The sequence below is a fragment of the Lepus europaeus genome, chromosome 2 (genome assembly GCF_033115175.1).
Source record: "Lepus europaeus isolate LE1 chromosome 2, mLepTim1.pri, whole genome shotgun sequence".
In the NCBI taxonomy this organism is placed as follows: Eukaryota; Metazoa; Chordata; class Mammalia; order Lagomorpha; family Leporidae; genus Lepus; species Lepus europaeus.
This window is the reverse complement of record NC_084828.1, coordinates 13278973-13298909: the sequence shown is the minus strand read 5'-3', so window position 1 is coordinate 13298909 and position 19937 is coordinate 13278973.

Genomic DNA, 19937 nt, shown 5'->3' with positions numbered 1-19937 from the left:
TGGTGTAGTGGGTAAAGCTGCTGTCTGCAGTGCCGGCATCCCATATGGGGGCTGGTTTGAGACCTGGCTGCTCCACTCCGGGTTCAGCTCTCTGTTATGGCCTGGGAAAGCAGTAGAAGATGGCCCAAGTGCTTGGGCCTCTGCACTCGTGTGGGAGACCAGGAAGAAGCTCCTGGCTCCTGGTTTCAGATCGGTGCAGCTCCAGCCGTTGTGGCGAATTGGGGAGTGAACCCGCAGATGGAAGACCTCTCTCTCTCTCTCTCTCTCTCTGCCTCTACTTCTCTCTGTGTGTAACTCTGACTCAAATAAAATAAATCTTTAAAAATTTTCATGGAAAATGTGCTTTTTGAAAACATTTAGGGGCCTGCACTGTGGCATAGTTGTTCAGGCTGCTGCCTGCAGTGCTGGCATCCCATATGGGCACTGGTTCGAGTCCCTGGTTGCTCCACTTTCAGTCCAGCTCTCTGCTATGGCTTGGTAAGCAGTGGAAGACGGCCCAAGTCCTTGGGCCCCTGCACCCATGTGGGAGACCCAGAAGAAGCTTCAGGCTCATGGCTTTGAATCAGCACAGCTGTGGAGTGAACCAGTGGATGGAAGACTTCTCTTCCTCTCCTTTGCCTCTGCCTCTCTGTAACTCTGCCTTCCAAATTAATTAATTAAGTAAAAAAAGAAAACATCATGCATGAATTTCATAACATGTTGCACCAAAATAAACTTACTTTTAATTCCATGTTTCCACAAACTTTTTGAAGTACTCTAGTAAAAACACATTTTTTAAAAATTTATTTATTTGAAAGGCAGATTCACCAAGAGAGAAAGGAAAGAGAGATCTTTTATCCACTGGCTCATTCCCCAAATACTTGCAATAGCCAGGGCTGGGCCCTGCCAAAGCCAGGAGCCAGGAACACTGTTTGAGTCTCCCATATATGAGGCAATGGCCCAAGTACTTGGGCCATCAACTCTTGCCTTCCCAGGAGTGTTAGCAGGAGTCTGGATCAGAAACGGTAGCCAATACTCAAACAAACACACTCATATGGGATGCCAGCATCGCAAGTGTCAACTTAACCCCGTGCACCACAATGCTGGACCCTCAATGTCCTTTTGACTTAATGATATTTTCAACTTACAATGGGCTTGTTGGGTGTGCAACCTGGAGTTGGGAAATGTGGTAAAATGCATATGGTGTTCGGGCCTCTCCAACTGCTTCCCATCAAGTAGAGGCTTGAGGATGGCCCAGTTTCCTCCCAGCCTGTGAAGTGCTTAGGAGAGTGAGTGAGGGGTATATGTGTGAGTGTGTGTGTATATGTGTGTATGTATGTATGCATGTGTGTGTATGTATGGGTGTATGCATGAGTGTGTATGTACGTGTGTGTATGTGTCTATGTATGTGTTGTGGATGTATGTGTGTGTGTGAGTGTATATGTGTGAGTGTGTGTGTTTTATGTGTATGTGTGTGTGTATGTGTGTATGTATGGGTGTATGCATGAGTGTGTGTATGTATGTGTGTGTATGTGTGTTTTATGTGTATGTGTGTGTGTGCGCATGCCCATGGCCTGTGTGTGTCCAGTGGGGCTCTCAGCCAGGTCTGTGGGTAGACAATGTTGGCCGGGGAGACTGATTTCTCCTCCCCTCCTCTGGGCCCCAGCAGATTCCTAGGTTTGCGTGCCTAAAACATTCTGTGACACCTTAGGATAAAGCATGCCACCACATTTCACAGCAGGTCTTATGGCGCCAAGGAAGGAAAACTGGAATTTCGATGCTTGGCAGTCTGGAAAGAGGAGCTGAGAGGTCAGCAAGCACCGGGCACCATGATTAGATTGAAGAAGCTGAATACAGCTGAGCCCCTTGGCAAGGAGCCTAATCCACAGGCTGGGCGTTACCTACCGGCTGGGATGCACATAGACCCTCAATTTACTACTATCTGTAGTTTATGTATTTATGTATTTATGATGATTTATGCATACTGTATTTGTAATGTTTTTTTTTCTCAAAGTAGACTTGAAGGATGATGAAGAAACCCTACATCCAGTTCAACAAGAACCACATTGAAACTTTCAATTTGCTGTTTCCTGAAAATTCAACATTTTTGTTAATACTGATAAAATCTCAGGACAGCATGTGAAAGATTTAGGAGGCTTTTGACCTAAAATTGTGATGATGGACTCAGTCTCATTAATCTTCAAGAAATAATGGAAAAAGAGAGAGGCGCTAAAATGTTAGAGTTTGGCAAATCTTCTCTCGATTTCACATCTGGCATAGTTGCATTCATGGAAAGTTTCAAAGCTGGACTAGGTGATTTCAGGATGGACACAAAATTATTGTAGCTACAAAGAAAGGCAGTGGAGTGAATGCCACTAAAGTTAGGAAGGGAGGTTGGTCTTGGGAAAAATCAATACATCAATGGCTTCTCCCAACACTTAGCTCACTGTCGACTGTGGGGTAGTTCCATGGATACTTGATTCATTGCTAATTATCTATTAGTACCTATTTCTGTTTTATGCTTCTCTGTAGATGTGTTGTATTACATAATTAAAAGGTTTAGAAAACAGCTTATACTAATTTTCAGAAGAGAAATTAGTTTGAGCACTTGGAAAAGAAAGAAGCAATATTAGAAGCCAGTATGAATTCATTCAGAAAAAGTTGAACCAAAAATATCTCAAGTTGAGTTTTTTTGAAAAGATTCATTTTTATTTGAAAAGCACAGTGACAGAGAGAGAGGGAGAGACAAACAGAGAGATCTTCCATCCACTGGTTCCCTCCACAGATGGCCACAACAGCTAGGCCTTAGCCAGGAGCCAGGAACTCCATGTGGATATCCAACCCGAGTGGCAGGGCCCTGGGCACATGGGCCATCGCCAGCTGCTCTCCAAGGCACATTATCAGGGGGCTGAGTTGGAAGTGGAGCAGCCAGGACTCAAACTGGCACTTGATATTGGGATGCCAACATTGCAGGCAGCAACTTAACCCTCTGTGCCACAACACCAGTCCTTCAATTAGTATTTGCATAGAATTACTGGCTAATGATCATTAATTACAAAATCCATTTGATGAGATCTCTCCTAATACTCTTTTTTTTTTTTAAGATTTGTTTATTTATTGGAAAGGCAGAGTTACAGAGAGGCAGAGGCAGAGAGAGAGAGAGAGAGGTCTTCCATCTGCTGGTTCACTCCCCAATGGCAGCAACGGCCAGAGCTGCGCCGATCTGAAGCCAGCAGCCAGGAGCTTCTTCCGGGTCTCCCACTTGGATACAGGGACCCAAGGACTTGGGCCATCTTCTGCTTCTTTCCCAGGCCATTACAGAGAACTGGATCAGAAGTGGAGCAGCCGGGACTCGAACCGGCACCCATGTGGGATGCCAGCACTGCAGGCGGAGGCTTCACCTGCTACGCCACAGTGCCAGCCCCTCTCCTGATATTCTTGAGGACCAAAGAGAACTGTGGGCTGGACAAAATGAAGTGTATCTGGAGAATACTGAGGTCAGTTAACCATGGCAGAGTTAAAACAAGGCTGCAATTTCTTTTGGTACTATTTCTATGGAGGGGTGAGGTCTGTGCAGTCTTGCACTAGCAAATGTGGAAAACATCCCAATCTGTAGTTATTGTGCATTTGTGTGGTGCAAATACTCCCACCATGGCCAATTTCAGGGATGGCTGTGCTTAATGACTGGCTTGCAAAATGTTTGAAATCTGACCATGGGCTCTTGCTGATCAGTCCCCTGGAGCTAGCAGGTTTGTGACTGCTGAATCAAGAGCCCAGTGGAAGTGATTCAAAAAAGCTGTGCAACTTCCACTCTGTTGCTGGGACATTCACTCTGGGAACGCCCTCTGGGAGCCCTGAGCTGCCACGTAAGCAGTTTGACCACCTGGGTGCCCCTTGTTGGAAAGGTCACACACAGACTCTCGGATGACAGTCCCAGCTGGGCTCAGCCTGCTAGCCACCCCCCATCAATGTGCCAGATATGCAAATGAGGCTATTTTGGGCTCTCTGGACAGACTCCACTGCCAAGTGACCCCCCCCCCCCGCCATCAATGCCACGGGAAACCACAGTGTCACCCAGCTGAGCCTGCCTGACTCCCAAAGTCATGAGATAGAAGACTTTCTACATAAGCCACTGAGTTCTGGGGTAGGTTGCCTCGTAGCCGTAGATCATCGAAATGGCTTCCCATAGCTACTTCAACTCCCCTTTCTCTTATCGTTCTCACCTGGAGAGACTGGAAAATAGGACATTAATTCTAAGCCTCCCTTGCAGCTAGGTGGGTCCATGAGGCACAGTTTTGAGATGAAAATAGGGAGATGTAGGGAGAAATCCCTGGGGAAGTTTTCTCTTCCTGAGTAAAAATCACATGCTAACGAGGAGAAAGAAGCCTTTTGTTCTTTGCCCTTTGCTGTGCCTCATTCTTCTCACCAGGATTGTGATATGATGGGTCGAGCTAATGCAACCATTCTGTGTCAGGAGGCAAAAGCTGGATGCTGGAGAATGGAAAGGAAGAGAGAAGCAGCAGCTGCTGCACCTGTGTTCCTCGGGATTGCATGTTACAGACCTGGATTGCATGTTACAGACCTGGATTGCATGTTACAGACCTAAAGCCACCGTTTGTCAGATTCCCCGCTGCAGCTAGAAGCGACTCCAGTGTCTATATTTCAGATACATCGATTGTAGCAGGTTTCATAGGTGTGTGACATGTGGGCCTCACACTCAGATGGGAACATGCTTGTTTTATGCTGTCATGCTACCATCATGAAATTTTGAATAATTGTATTTTTATTTACATTTTATTTGAAAAACAGGAAGAGAGGGAGAGAGGCAAGGAGGGGGAGAGAGAAAGAGGAAGAGAGAAGGTGAGAGAGAAAGAGGGGGAGAGAGAGGGAGAGAGAGAGAGGTCTTCCATCCGCTGCTTCACTCCCCAATTGGCTACAATGACCGGAGCTGCACCAACCCAAAGCCAGGAGTCAGGAGCTTCTTCCGGGTCTCCCATGTGGGTGCAGGGGCCCAAGGACTTGGGTCATCTTCTACTGCTTTCCCAGGCCACAGCAGAGAGCTGCATCGGAAGAGGAGCAGCCAGGTCTCGAACCAGCGCCCATATGAGATGCCGATGCTTCAGGCCAGGGCTTTAACCTGCTGCGCCACAGCGCCGGCCCCAAGGCATACATTTTCATTTTGCACTGAGTCCCTTAAATTATGTAGTCAATTCTGGGTTTAATGAATCAGAATGATCCTAAGTGGAATTGTAAATGATCAATAAGCTCTATCCCTAAATGTAGCCACTCAGCATTTTTATTAAATCACTAAGAGGACATAAAAGACATTATCAATTTGCAAATAACCCAAAATGTTTATCTATGGGGGCCAATTAGATGACAGATTTAATATTTTTTAAAAATCTAAATGGTTGTGAGGCTCAAACTGAAAAGAAGGAATAGGGGCAGGCATGGCGCAGTGGGTTAATCCACCTCTCGGATGCCTGCGTCCCTTATAGGAATGCCTGCTTCAAGTGCCAGTTCCTCCTATCCGGCTGCCTGCTAATGCATCTGAGAAGGTAGTGGATGCTGGCTCAAGTTCTAGGGCTCCAGCTACACATAGGGAGACTTGGATAAAGTTCCTGGCTCCTGGCTTTGGCCTGGCCCAGTCCCGGCTGTTGTCAGCATCTGGTTGGAAGATCTCACTTGCTCCCTGTCTATCCCTCTCTCTGTGTGTATCTCTCTGCTTTTCAAGTAAATAAATAATCTTTATTTTCTTTATTAAAAAAAAAGAAAGAATGGAAGGTATTAAGTGACAAATCCCATATTTGGATGCAATTCTTTTCAGTGGCACCAGAGCAGAGCTGCTGATGTGGAAGGAGAACAGCTTCAGGGTCAGGACTAGGATGGGTTCTGCCATGGCCAGTCCTGTGTGTCCCACATCACTAGCTACTTCTCTGGGTCATGAAGTCTGTATCTGCCCAGTAAGGGGTTCAGCCACATAACACAGCATCAGTCTAATGATGTGACTGAGCTATTGCCCTGTGCCTCGAAGCCTTCTTGCCACTTGGTGATATGTGGTAATAGTATATTTTTTTTTTGACAGGCAGAGTGGATAGTGAGAGAGAGAGAGAGAGAGAGAGAGAGAGAGACAGAGAGAAAGGTCTTCCTTTACCGTTGGTTCACCCTCCAATGGCCGTTGCTGCCAGTGTGCTGCGGCCGGCGCACCGCGCTGATCCGAAGCCAGGAGCCAGGTGCTTCTCCTGGTCTCCCATGTGGGTGCAGGGCCCAAGCACTTGGGCCATCCTCCACTGTCCTCCCGGGCCACAGCAGAGAGCTGGCCTGGAAGCGGGGCAACCGGGACAGAATCTGACGCCCCGACTGGGATTAGAACCCGCTGTGCCGGTGCCGCAGGCAGAGGATTAGCCTATTGAGCCGCAGTGCCGGCCACTAGTATTTCATCTGGGTAGAAGTCATGTGTGTGAGGGATCTCCAAAAAGTGCATGGGAAATATGTATTATGAGAAACTGAGCACGAATTTCAAAGTTGTTGGCACCGTGATAAACTTACCTTTTACATACATTTTACATGAACTTTTAGAAGTACCACTGGGTATCTCCATGAAGCCTGGAGTTTTTTTGTGGTGTCATGTGAGAGGTGTAAGTGGATAGGTACCCGCTGGCCTTGCCCAATGTTGACCTCAGCTATTCACACACACGCATATATAGACAATGTTTCTAAAAGACTTCCCCCTATATAATAGGTAGGAATCATTTGATTTTTAAAACATATTATTATAAACACCCACACCAGACCACATTACCCAATACAGATTTGAAGATAATAAATTTCTGATGAGAAAAATCAGTGCCTTGTTATCACTAACATTCCAGAGGTGTATTGCTTAACCGTTGCAAAGCAAAATCCAGATGCCTTTCTATTATTCTGAAAGCACAGTCTACATTTTCTTATTACAAGTAAAGAAGATGGTCCTAGCACAGTGCACAATTCACAAGCTCTTGCCCTGGTACAGTTTTTGCCAGCTTGTGACCCAAACCGCCATCTAAAATCTTCATTGGCATCAAAGAAACAACATTTAAGGAAACCAAGTCAAGGAGACACAGATGTTGAGGCCAAAATGCCAGTGCGAGAAGAAGAAAGGACTCCAAACTTTGCCTCCATGTCACCGTGGTCTACCACTGGAATTCTCCCAAAGTCGATGTCAGCCCTGGGGATCAGGACAACGCTGAGGTGGTGGTGCCACCTGCTGGTCACTGTTCAATAATTCTATGACAACAGATGTTTAGGATTTATTTATTTATTTATTTATTTATTTTAAAAAGATTTATTTATTTTGGCCAGCGCCGTGGCTTAACAGGCTAATCCTCTGCCTTGCAGCGCTGGCACACCGGGTTCTAGTCCCGGTTGGGGCGCCGGATTCTATCCCAGTTGCCCCTCTTCCAGGCCAGCTCTCTGCTATGGCCCGGGAAGGCAGTGGAGGATGGCCCAAGTGCTTGGGCCCTGCACCTGCATGGGAGACCAGGAGAAGCACCTGGCTCCTGGCTTCGGATCAGCGAGATGCGCCGGCCGCAGAGGCCATTGGAGGGTGAACCAACGGCAAAAAGGAAGACCTTTCTCTCTGTCTCTCTCTCTCACTATCCACTCTGCCTGTCAAAAAAAAAAAAAATTTATTTATTTAGAAAGTGAGATTGTCCAACCACTTTTCACTCCCCAAACACCCCAAACAGCCAGGCCTGGGCCAAGCTTGAAGTCAGGAGCCAGGAACTCCATCCTGGTCTCCCACATGGGTAGCAGTAATTAAAGTAGCTGGACCATCATCTGCTGCCTTCCCAAGTGCATTAGCAGGAAGCCGAGTTGGAAGTGCAGTAGCCGGGATGCAAATGAGCCCTCTGATGTGGGATGCAGGTGTACCAAGTGGCAGCTTAGTCCGCTGCACCACAATGCCCATCCTGACATAGGATTTCTTTGGATTTTGTTTTACATCTTGGTCGAACAAATCGATAGAAATTATATACTACTATAGTTTCAATGACTTTGTGACTATTTTGAAATTTACTTTATATGAGTGAAGTTGACCATCTTTTCATTGGATTACTGCTTATAACCCTTGCTTATTTTCCTTCTGGGCCATGGTCTTTTTATTTGTTGAACTCTTCATTAAGCAAAATTACATCAAAAAATAACAAATAACATAGTAAATTGAAAAAAGTTTTTTTTGGTTGATGTGATGAGGGGGGAATTAATGATGAATGTTTTCCACTTATTTTTGTATAATTAATCTTTTCCAGAACTTGCATGTTTAGCGGTTAGTATTATTGTTATTAAAACACACAGTGCAATTTTGGATGTCCACAAATGGGTCATTTGCACTTACTTCTATCACTCTAAGGAAAACACACAAGCCTTATTTTCATAAACAGTGTGATGAAAAGAAAATAGATTTGGAGGTGCACTCCCCAAGTCCTAACCCCAGTGTAGCCTTTTGCTGGGTGGTCTTGGGTAAATTACTTAACTGTTCCTAACCTTGTTTTCCTCTGCTGTAAAAATAGAGCTACTGGGATAGATGTTTAACCTAGTGGTTATGATATCCACACCGGAGTGCCTGGGTTCAAGGCCCATCTCCAACTCCGACTCCAGCACATCCGGAACCAGCGGTGGTGGCCCAAGTGATTGGGTCCTTGCCACCCTTGTGGGAGACCTGGATTGCATTCCATGTCCCAGCTTTGGCCTCCATCCAGCCCCATCCATGTGGGCATGTGGGGAAGGAACGGATGAACCGATGGGTCAGGAGAGTGCTCTGTCTCTACTCTTTTCTTTCCAAATACAATTTAAAAAAATAAAAATAGAATTACTAACAGGAGGTCTGGGGTCCTTGGGGAGCAAGGTTTGAAGGCTCAGGATGGTTTTAAGAGGAACAGCCTGTGGCTCCTCCACTTCCACTTCCTCTCTTCTCCAATGCTCTCTGTTGATGGCAGCTCACAGCTCACCTGGCTAAGGCATCCAGCTGGGTTCCTGTCCCCTTCCCTACCTCATAATCAATCTTCTCCCATGTTACAGAAGGTCTTCCCTGTCACCCATCCCTATCACCCACCCTTGGTGCAGCCTCCCCAGAAGAGGCCAAAGGGGCAAATGGAAATATCTGTGCTGGTGGTGACAATGCGGACAACTAAGGGTTGGGTCACAAGTTCTAAGAAGCCAGCCATTTCCCAAGCATTTAAAAATATATATAATTGATTAATTGATTGATTTGATGGGCAAGAAGTAGCACTCATTCACTGGCTCACTTCCCAAATGCCCATAATATCTGGGATTGGGAACTTGATCCAGGTCTCCCACGTGGATGGCAGAGACCCAACTACATGAGCCATCACCTGCTGTCTCCCAGGGTGTGCATTAGCCGGAAGCTGCAATCAGGAGAGAAGCTGGGACTGGAACCCAGGCAAACTGGTGTGGGGTGTGGGCATCCAGCTGGCAGCTTAACTTCTACGCCCTATGCTCACCTTCCGAGTGCTGCTTTAAACAACGTTGAAGGAGGATCTAATTAAGAATTATTTCAGTAAATGACTTCTGACATATAATGCCGAAGGAATTAAAATAATCCAGCGATAGTACTGTAAGAAAACTTCCAGACCATCTACGGATTTCAGGGACGCTGGTTTCTCTGAGCATCCATCTTTTCAAAATCGTTATTAAATAATTATGGACTCACAGGAAGTTACAAATATAATACAGTGAGGGCTGATACCTGCGTCGTCCAGTTTTCCCTGGTAGCTATATGAGCCATCAAAAGCAGGAAATGGACATGAGTACAGGGTGTGTGTGAATGTGTGTGTTAGTGTATGTGTATGTAGTGCTAGACCATTTGGTCACACGTATGGATTCCCATAACTACTGCTCGTATCAACATACAGGCTAGGGGAGGGTTTGGCCTTGCCGTCATTCTGTTTCCAGCTTCTCTCTCATGCACACCCTGGGAGACAGCAGGTGATAACTGAAGGAGGTGGCTCACAGCCACCCAGACTGGGTTTCCAGTTGTGGCTTTGCCTCAAAGTCAAGGGCCATAGACGGTCTGGTTCCAGCAGATGTAGGAGAATGCAGGGCCTTCACCACAAAGATCTCCCTCGTGTTGCCTCTTCGTCATCACACTCACTTCCTGCCCCCACCATCCCAGCCCCTAGCAACCACTGATGTGTTTCCATCTCCATGATCGCGTCATTTAGAAAATGTTCTAGGAACGGGTTTCATAGTGTGAGACTGCGAGATCAGCTTGTCTTCAGCCATCTCAGGAACCCTCCAAGTCATTTGCATGTACCCATAGTTCTTTTTTTGTTTGTTTGTTTTAATTGCTCAAGAATCATTTCCCATCAGGCACACCTCTTTATATCTGAACAACGAGGACAGAACTGTAGCCAAGGCTGTTTCATTCTAATAGTGAGTAGCTTGTTACCAGGAAGATCAACTCATTGTCACCAAAAAATAATTCATCCCATGAAGAGATGTATTTCTAATTTAATTACTCTGTTTAATCATTGCCAAAAGTATAATGTATTTTTGTTGTTTTAATCAATTGTACACTATTGATTGAAATGGTAAATTAATCCAATTGGGGAGTGAATCATCAGATGGAAGACCTCTCTCTCTCTCTCTCTGCCTCTCCTCTCTCTGTGTGTAATTCTGACTTTCAAATAAATAAATAAATCTTTAAAAAAAATTTCCACAGTTGTTCCCAATACATTCAGGCAGTCAAGCCTCTGTCTTTAGGGAAAGAGCTGCCCCCTGGTCAGCACCCTCCACCCTATGCGAGGTCTCCACCTGAAACTTTTTAGCCTCTACATTGAACTTGGTTTCCATGGTTTTGAGCTGCACCCACTGCAACACCATTTGATCCTTGCCACTTCCTTGAAGCCATTGGCTGCTTTGCCCTCCTGGTCCCCAGGCTGCCCTCTTCCCTTGCTCCCCTGCTGTCCTCACTTTGCCAACCCCATTGTCCAGGTCACCTTTTCCTCTCCCAGGATGCTTTGCAGCTGAAGTAGGCACAGCTGAGGACTTAGTGATGCCCCCGCTGTGCCCAGAGTGGGGAAGGCCAGGCGTTCAGGCTGTGCCTGCAGCCTCAGGGTTGCTTGGCCCCTGGTCAGCTCCTCACAGCTCAGCCCCCAGGTCAGGGGCGCCTCAGCCTGGGCCACGCTGTGCTTCCACAGCCCCTACCATCCTTAAAGTGGTGACTGAGGAGCGTGGAGGCTCTGGGTGGCAGCCCTGGAGCTGGACGTCCTGGCCACACCCCACCCCTGCACTGGCCCACTGTGCAGCCTTGGGCAGTGCTGTAGCTCCTCTGTGTCTCAATGACCTCATCTACAGCATAGTGATATGAACATGTCTCTCAGAGGGTCAGCGTCAGGACACTGAGGGTGACTGTGTCATATGTTCCCCTCACCTGTCTGGTGACTCCCTTTGCTCACTGAAGTCTCTCCTTGGTGACCGGCCCCCACCCTTGCCAATCATCCAGCGCTTCTCCAACCCTTCAAGTGCCACCCCAAGTTCCATTTTTTTTTCTAGAACCTTCTCCAGGTCCCTGAGCTGGCTGCTAAACTTTTCCGCCTTCGTGGTCAGGAGCAGTCCAGGGAGAAGAGTCTTTAATTACGTCATCTGTTCCTTTCATTTCACACTACTAGGAACACAACAGCCATGGCTGGTGACCACCTGACCATGGTGTACAGAAGGTCCCTCGCCTCTCAGAGAAATCAGCCCTGTGCTGCGATTCAGGAGTGACAGCACCCTGTGGGATGAGCCTGAGTCAGCCGCCCTGTTTGTCCCTGCCCCGCACTCTGAGAGCCGCCTCCAGCAAACGCCCTGCATGCCAAGGCCCCTCCCCGGCTCTTCCCCGAAGGAGCCTGACCCAAGGCATCAGCTGACATGGACTCCTTCCCCATTAGATTCTGTCCTAAGCCCTGTGCCTCCACTCATTCACCCACAGCTGCATTACAAACTGAACAAGGCCAATCTAAGCCCCGCAGTGACTACTTGCCCACTGACTCACAGATTATACTGAAGCTCCCTACTACCCTGCCACTTTCCATTCTCTCTTCTGCTAGGGTCCTTGATTGTCCTCTAAGGAACCACGCCTCCTCCACTCTCACCCAGAACCAGCCAATCAGGGCACTTCATTTCCACGGCTGGCATCACTGGCTCAGGAATGGGCACATGACCCCAGCCAGGCCAGGCCAATTATACCTTATTCCTGTCTTCTCACTGAGTCTCCTGGGAAGAAGGTGGGGTTGATACACTGGGAGGAGGGGGTGCCAGGGCTAGCAGCAGCCGTTTTACCAACGTAGGAAAATGGGCCCAGAAGTGTGACCGCTGGAGAGGAGAGGAGAGCTGGGACAGCTGGCGAGACCGTGGACTCGGCACGTGGATCTGGCCACACTTGCTCTTTCAGTTAACAGCCCAGTAGAGTCCCCTTTCTGCTGAACCCCGTGAGTCAGATTTTGATTACCCACACTGAAGTTACCCTGACTAATAGACACTGATTTCTTAATGGGATGAATGAATGTTTATGGGAAAGCTATTCCGTAACAAGATCTCCTTATCTGTGCTACGCTCATTACCTCAAAGATTTCCAAACCCCTTCGCCAGATCCCTTCTTGGTAATGATGGTGATTGAAAGCTTTGTTTGCCTACATCCTAGAAGAGCTCTGAAAAAACAGGGCTCCCCTTATATGCTTTTTAACATTTTAAAAATAATTTTTTCATCCTAAATTTAAGTAGTTTCTCCCATGTTGTAGATATTGACAATTGCAAATAAAACTCTTAGGCCACTTTTTTTTAAAAAAAATTCTTTTCATTTTTTATTTGAAAAGCATCAAGAGAGGCCGGCGCCGTGGCTTAACAGGCTAATTCTCCGTCTTGCGGTGCCGGCACCCTGGGTTCTAGTCCCGGATGGGGCACCGGATTCTATCCCGGTTGCCCCTCTTCCAGGCCAGCTCTCTGCTATGGCCCGGGAAGGCAGTGGAGGATGGCCCAAGTCCTTGGGCCCTGCACCCGCATGGGAGACCGAGAGAAGCGCCTGGCTCCTGGCTTTGGATCAGCACGAATCGCCAGGCGTGGCGGCCATTGGAGGGTGAACTAACGGCAAAAAGGAAGACCTTTCTCTCTGTCTCTCTCTCTCACTATCCACTCTGCCTGTCAAAAAAAAAAAAAAAAAAAAAAAAAAAAAGAAAAGAAAAAGAAAAAGAAAAAGAAGGGCACATGAAAAGAAGGGCACAAGAAGGAGAAGGAAAGAGAGAGAAGTATCTTCCATCCACTGGTTCACTGCCCAAATGCCAGCAACAGACACAAACCAGAAACTGAATCCAGGTCTTCCATGTGGGTGACAAGGACCCAAGCTGTTGAGTCATTACCTGCTATTCCCCAGGTTACACATTAGCAGGAAGTTAGATTTTATATTAAAAAAAAGTGATTTATGTTATTTATTTGAAAGGCAGAGTTACAGAGAGAGAGAGAGAGAGAGAGAGAGAGAGACTGAGAAAGAGAGATCTTCCATCCACTGGTTCACTCTTTAAATGGCCACGGCGGCTGGAGCTGGGCCAGGCTGAAGCCAGGAGCCTGAAGCTTCTTCCAGGTCTCTCACATGGGTGCAGGGACCCAAGCACTTAGGCCATCTGCTGCTGCTTTCCCGGGTGCATGAGCAGGGAGCTGGATGGGAAGTAGAGCAGCTGGATCTTGAACTGGAGCCCAGTGGGATGACAACATCACTGGCGGTGGCTTTACCCACTACACCACAATTCCACCACTGTTTGACTTTATTTATTTAAAAAGCAGAGAGACAGGGAAAGAGAAAGAAAGATCTTCCATCTGCCAATTCGCTCCCCAAATGCCCACCAGGATGGAGCCACGCCATAGCCAGGAGCCAGGAACTCAGTCTGTGTCTCCCATGAGGGAAGCAGGGACCCGTGTCCTTAAGCCATCACCTGCTGTCTTCCCGGGGACACGTTAGCAGGAGGCTGGATCCGAAAGGGTGCAGGGACTTGAACCCAAGGACTCTGATATGAGAGATATAGGATGGGGCATCCCGTGCAGCAACTTAGCCACTGCACCAAATGCCTATGCTGTTTTAGGTCACTTTAAAATGTGTCTGACAGAATCTCCATCTCCTAACGATTTGATACCCACCACTATCCATTTACAAGAGAGTGAACAGGCTTTTTAACAGCCAGAAATGTTGCCTCATTATTTTTCTCTTTCAACTTTCTTCCTGATCAGTATCTCCTATGTATTTTACCCTCATATCATATAGGCTTAAAGATTTTTGTTGGGGCTGCCATTGTGGCGTAGAAGGTAAAACCCACTGGCATCCCTTATTGGTGCCAGTTTGAGTCCCGGCTGTTCCACTTCCAGTCCAGCTGAGACCTTCATTTCTAAGTCCCTGGTACCTTGTCACCCTTGTGAGAGATCCGGAAGAAGCTCCTGGCTCCTGCTTCAGCCTGGACCAGCCCTGGCTGCTGTGACCATTTAGGGAGTGAACCAGCAAATGGAAGATCTCTCTCCTCTCCCTGTAACTCTGTAACTCTCTTCCCCTCTCTCTCTAACTCTGCCTTTCAAGTGAATAAATAAATCTTTGCTTTTATTATTTGAAAAGCAGAATTACAGAAAGTGAGAAGGAGAGACAGAGAGAAAGGTCTTCTGTCCATTGGTTCACTCCCCAAATGGCCGCAATGGCTGGAGCTGGGCCAGTCCGAAGCCTGGAGCCAGGAGCTTCTTCCAGATCTCCCACAGGGGTGCAAGGGCCCAAGCACTGGGCCATCTTCCACAGCTTTGCCAGGCCAAAGCAGAGAGCTTGATCAGAAGAGGAGCAGCTGGGACTTGAACTGGTGCCCATCTGGGATGCCAGTGACACAGGCGGAGGCTTAACTCACTACAGCACAGTGCCAGCCCCACAACTATGGTGTTTTTTGGTTTTGCTCTTTTTTTTTAATGTGGTAGTACATATAACAAAATTTACCATTTTCACTGTTTTTAACAACAGGGTTTTATCAAAACTTTTTTTTTTTTTCATTTTATATGAAGGGCAGAGAAAAAGAGAGCGAAAGCTCTTATCTACTAGTACACTCCTCAAATGCCTGCCTTGGCCAGAGGTGGGTCAGGACAGAGCCAGTGTCCTGGAACTCAGTCCAGGCGGCAGGGACCCAACCACCTGAGCCATCACTGCCTCCCAGGGTGCACACAGCAGGAAGCTGGGGTCAGGATGGGGTGGAGACTGGAACTCAGACACTGCTGTATGGAGCGGCTGTCCCCAAGCGGCAGTTTTGCTTTTTAAGATTTATTTATTTATCTGAAAGTCAGGGTTACACAGAGAGAAGGAGAGGCAGAGAGAGAGAGAGAGAGAGATCGAGAGAGAGAGAGAGAGATCTTCCATCTGCTGGTTCACTTTCACTCCCCAGTTGGCCGCAATGGCCAGAGCTGCACTGATCTGAAACCAGGAGCCAGGAGCTTCTTCCGGGTCTCCCACGTGGGTGCAGGGACCCAAGGACTTGAGTCGTCTTCTACTGGTTTCCCAGGCCATAGCAGAGAGCTGGGTTGGAAGCGGAGCAGCCAGGATTCAAACCAGTACCCATATGGGATGCCGGCACTGCAGACAGCAGCTTTACCTGCTACGCCACAGCACCAGCCCCCCAAGTGGCACTTTCACTGCAGTGCCAAATGTCCAGCCCTGTTTTAACTATGTTTCAGCAGGCAGGTCCATGGCATTAAGCACACGCACATTGTGCAACCTTCATCAGCATCCACCTCCAGCGCTTCTTCATCATCCCAGACGGACAGTACCCATTAAACAGTAACTCCCCATACTGCTCTCCCCCAGCCCCTGTGACCTCCGTGACCTCTATTCCACTTCCTGTATCGAAGACGTTGGCTACTGTTCGTCCTTGTTATCAGTGGAATCTTACAGCATTTGGCCTGATTCACTCAGCAGCATGTCCTCACCTGTCAGAATTCCTTCCTCTCTAAGACTGAGTTAGGTTCACTCTGTGCACCTGCCACTCCTGGGGCTGCTTCCTCTGGGCCATTGTGAATAATGCTGCCATGAACACATGTCTGAGTCCCCACTTTCAGGTGTCCACCTGGCAGTGGGCAATACTGTGTTAAGCGGAGCAGCTGTGCCACGCCATGGACCCAGGGTCCATTGCTTCATGTCCTCGCAATCCCTCGTTACTGCTGTGCCTGCCTGGTCACATTCCAGGGGGTGGAGTCAGAACCAGCAGGTGAGGTCCCTCCCTGGCCAAGTGTCTTCCCTGACCATTCATCTCATCCCCTCCTCCTGGGAGCCTCCTCTCACTAAGACCTCACAGGGGATGCCAGTGTTTTGGCCTAACAGGTAAAGCTGCTGCCTGTGAACCTAGCATCCCACATGGGTTCCGGTTGAGACCCAGCTGCTCCACCTCCGATCCACCTCCCTGGGAAAACAGCAGAAAATGGCCCAAGTGCTTGGGCCGTTGTACCAGTGTGGGAGATCTGGAAGAAGCTCCTGGCTCCTGGCTTCAAGCTGGCCCTGCCCTAGCTGTTGTGGCTTTTGGGAGTGTCTCTCTGTGTCTCTTCCCATCTCTGTGTAACTCTTTCAAGTAAATACATAAATCTTAAATAAATAAAAACAGACCTCACAAAGGACCTGAGGGTGTCCTTCCAGCGACACCAGGCCCCAAGACAGAGCCTCCCACCTTCACCCTGTGCCTGTGTCTTTAAGGATGCCATAATACGGGCAGAGTAACACTTTCTCAGGTGCTGCTGTGGTTTGGGTGTGTCCTCTGGAGTTCACGTGTTGGAAACATTGCCTCCAAAGTCACATGAATGGGGCTCCTTTGGGAGTTGACTGGATCATGAGAGCTCTGCTCTTGCAAATGGATGAAGCCACGCATGAGCAAAGGGATCAGCGGGTTATCCGGGGCGTGGGCCTGTTACAGAATCCGCTCGCCATAGGCGTTGGGACTCTGCATGTCCCTGCTAGCAGGAAGGCCCTGCCAGGGGCAGCCACTGCAGAATTGTAAGAAGCGCATTTGTTTCTTTATAAATCACCCAGAGCAACAGGACACAGACTAAGCCATTCGGTATTGGTTTTTACGGGCTGACAGGTGCAGCTGGCAACTGCTTTAACCAGGTGTGAAAGGGGTCTGGGTGAGGCTGCTTCCTAAGACACCAGGTGCGAGCGCTGTCTGCGGGTCCTTTGCTGCCCTGTGGCTCCCGTCTCTTTCCCACCTCCGTCCTGCTCTGTGACCCCTGGCAGCCCCGCACTCTGTGAGTTCATTTTCAGGGTTCTCTTCCCTTTGGCTTCCTGTGGGCGTGGCCAGTGAGAGGCCCTGAGAAGAGATCAGAGGCCAGGAAGAGAGAGGTGTCCGTCCCCCCTCTCCCCCTACCCTGCCCCGCCCTGGACCTGCCTGTGTCTGGCAGCAGTGCTGGCTCCGCCCCAGCTCCAGCCCTCACGAGGCTGGGTCAGCCTTCTTCCTCCCCGTGTCTCCACTGCCCCTGGTGGCCGTCCCTAGCTGGATCTGCCAGGCCCACACACTGCTCTGCCTTGTTCACTCCTTTCCGGGATTCTATCTGAGGTTTCCTTTGGCTTCCTGCTAGGATGCTGAGTTTGCAGTCACCGAATGGCTCTGTTCATGGGCTCCCCTCTGGGCGGGAGGGGGGCTCACAGGGTCACGGTGGGATTTCTCTGTCTCTGGTTGGTCGGGAATGTGTTGTAATATTGTTGATGCCACTAGGATCCAGGGCAGAAACCGGAGCCTGGTGGACTTGAAACGTGCCTGGCTTTGCATGGGTCATGCTCTGTGACGTCATTCTTCTCTCCATCTACCGGGCAAATCACGGAGGACTTCAAGGAGGTCGCTGAGTGTGGACGAGAAATCCGCTGACTCCATAAATGCAGCCAACCCAGGCGCAAAGGTGGAAACCACCTTGGACTTTGTCGATGAGAGGCCCTGGCTCTGTGCCACCACTGTGGGCTCCTTGTGATTTAGAAAACCTGGCTGAGCGAATTCCCCGAAGCGGACAATTCATGCTCAACCTGTTTGGCATTCTACCAGGCTACGGTGGGTAATTACAAATCGATTATAGATTTCTTCCTACATCTTTGGTGTTTTTTTTTTTAAGAGTTATTTTATTTATTTGAAAGGCAGAGAGAGATCTTCCATCTGCCGGTTCACTCCCCAAATGGCTGCATTAGCTGGAGCTGAGCGGGGCCGATCCAAAACCAGGAGCCAGGAGCTGCTTCTGGGTCTCCCAAGCACTTGGGCCATCTTCCACTATTTTCCCAGGCACATGAGCAGGGAGTTGGATCAGAAGTGGAGCAGCCAAGACTCAAACCAGTGCCCCTATGGGATGCCAGCCTTGCAAGCAGTGCCTTAACCTGTTACACCTGCCACAATGCCAGCCCCATCTTTGGTTTTGAAGGGATCAAGTCTGTTCAGTAGCGTGGATTATGGGGATTCCCAGTGGCCTCACTTCCCCAGATGGATGCACAGATGGCTGCACCTCCTTTGGCATCTTTCCTGGGCCTTGCTGCCTGGCAGGAGCCCTCCCGCCAACCCTTTTTAAAGATTTATTTATTTTATTTGAAAAGCAGAGTTACACACACAGAGAGGGGAAAGAGAGAGAGAGATGTTCCCTCTGCTGGTTCATGCCCTAAATGGCCAAAGCAGTCAGGGCTGGACCAGGCTGAGGCCAGGAGCCAGGAATTCCATCCGGGTCTTCCACATGGGTGACAGGGGCCCAAACAGTTGGGTCATCTTCTGATGCTTTCTCAGGCACACATTAGCAGGAAGCTGGATTGGAAGTGGAGCAGCTGGGACTGGGACTAATGATCTTATGGGATGCCAGTGTCAGTGTCATGGGTGGCAGCTTAACCTGGTGCGTGTACAATGCCAGCCCCTGAGGCTGCACGTTGGTAACTGCTCAGTAGATAGCACGCCTTTGGGTTCTATGGCTCTAAGAATACTCCCGGGAGCAGGGAGCAGCACTGTGGCACAGCAAGTTATGCATCTGCCTGTGGTGCCAACATCCCACAGGGGCACCAGTTCATGTCCCGGCTGCTCCACTTCTTTTTTTTTTTTTTTTTTTTTTTTTTTTTTTTTTTTTTTGACAGGCAGAGTGGACAGTGAGAGAGAGAGACAGAGAGAAAGGTCTTCCTTTATTGTTGGTTCACCCTCCAATGGCCGCCGCGGCGGGCGCGCTGCGGCCAGCGCACCGCACTGATCCGAAGGCAGGAGCCAGGTGCTTCTCCTGGTCTCCCATGGGGTGCAGGGCCCAAGCACTTGGGCCATCCTCCACTGCACTCCCGGGCCACAGCAGAGAGCTGGCCTGGAAGGGGGGCAACTGGGACAGAATCCGGCACCCCGACCGGGACTAGAACACGGTGTGCCGGCGCCGCAAGGTGGAGGATTAGCCTATTGAGCCGCGGCGCCGGCCTTAGGCTGCTCCACTTCTGATCCAGCTCTCTGCTGATGGTCTGGGAAAGCAACAGAAGATGGCCCAAGTCCTTGGGCCCCTGCACCTGCGTGGAAGCCCCAGAAGAAGCTCCTGTCTCCTGGCTTCAGATCAGCTCAGCTCTGGCCATTGCGGCCATATGGGGAGTGAACCAATGGATGGAAGAACTGTCTCTCCCTCTCTCTGTCTGTAACTCTGCTTCTCAAGTAAATAAATGCATTTTAATAGAAAAAGAAAGCATCCTCCTGGGGAACCTCGTTTTCAAACTCCACTTCTGCTCTGTTTTATGGGGCAACAGTTGTCGGTGGGAGCTCCAGGAAGGGTGTCTTGATGAGCCACAGGGAGGTAGTGACTGCTTCGCTCCCTCAGCTGGAGTTCAGTTCTGTATGTCAAACAGGAACCATTGCTTTTGTTGACTAAGAAAAGATAATGAAAGCAGTGTAGGAGTTAATTGGGCTGTTTTCATCTAAAAGCTAATTTTTACCTTAAAA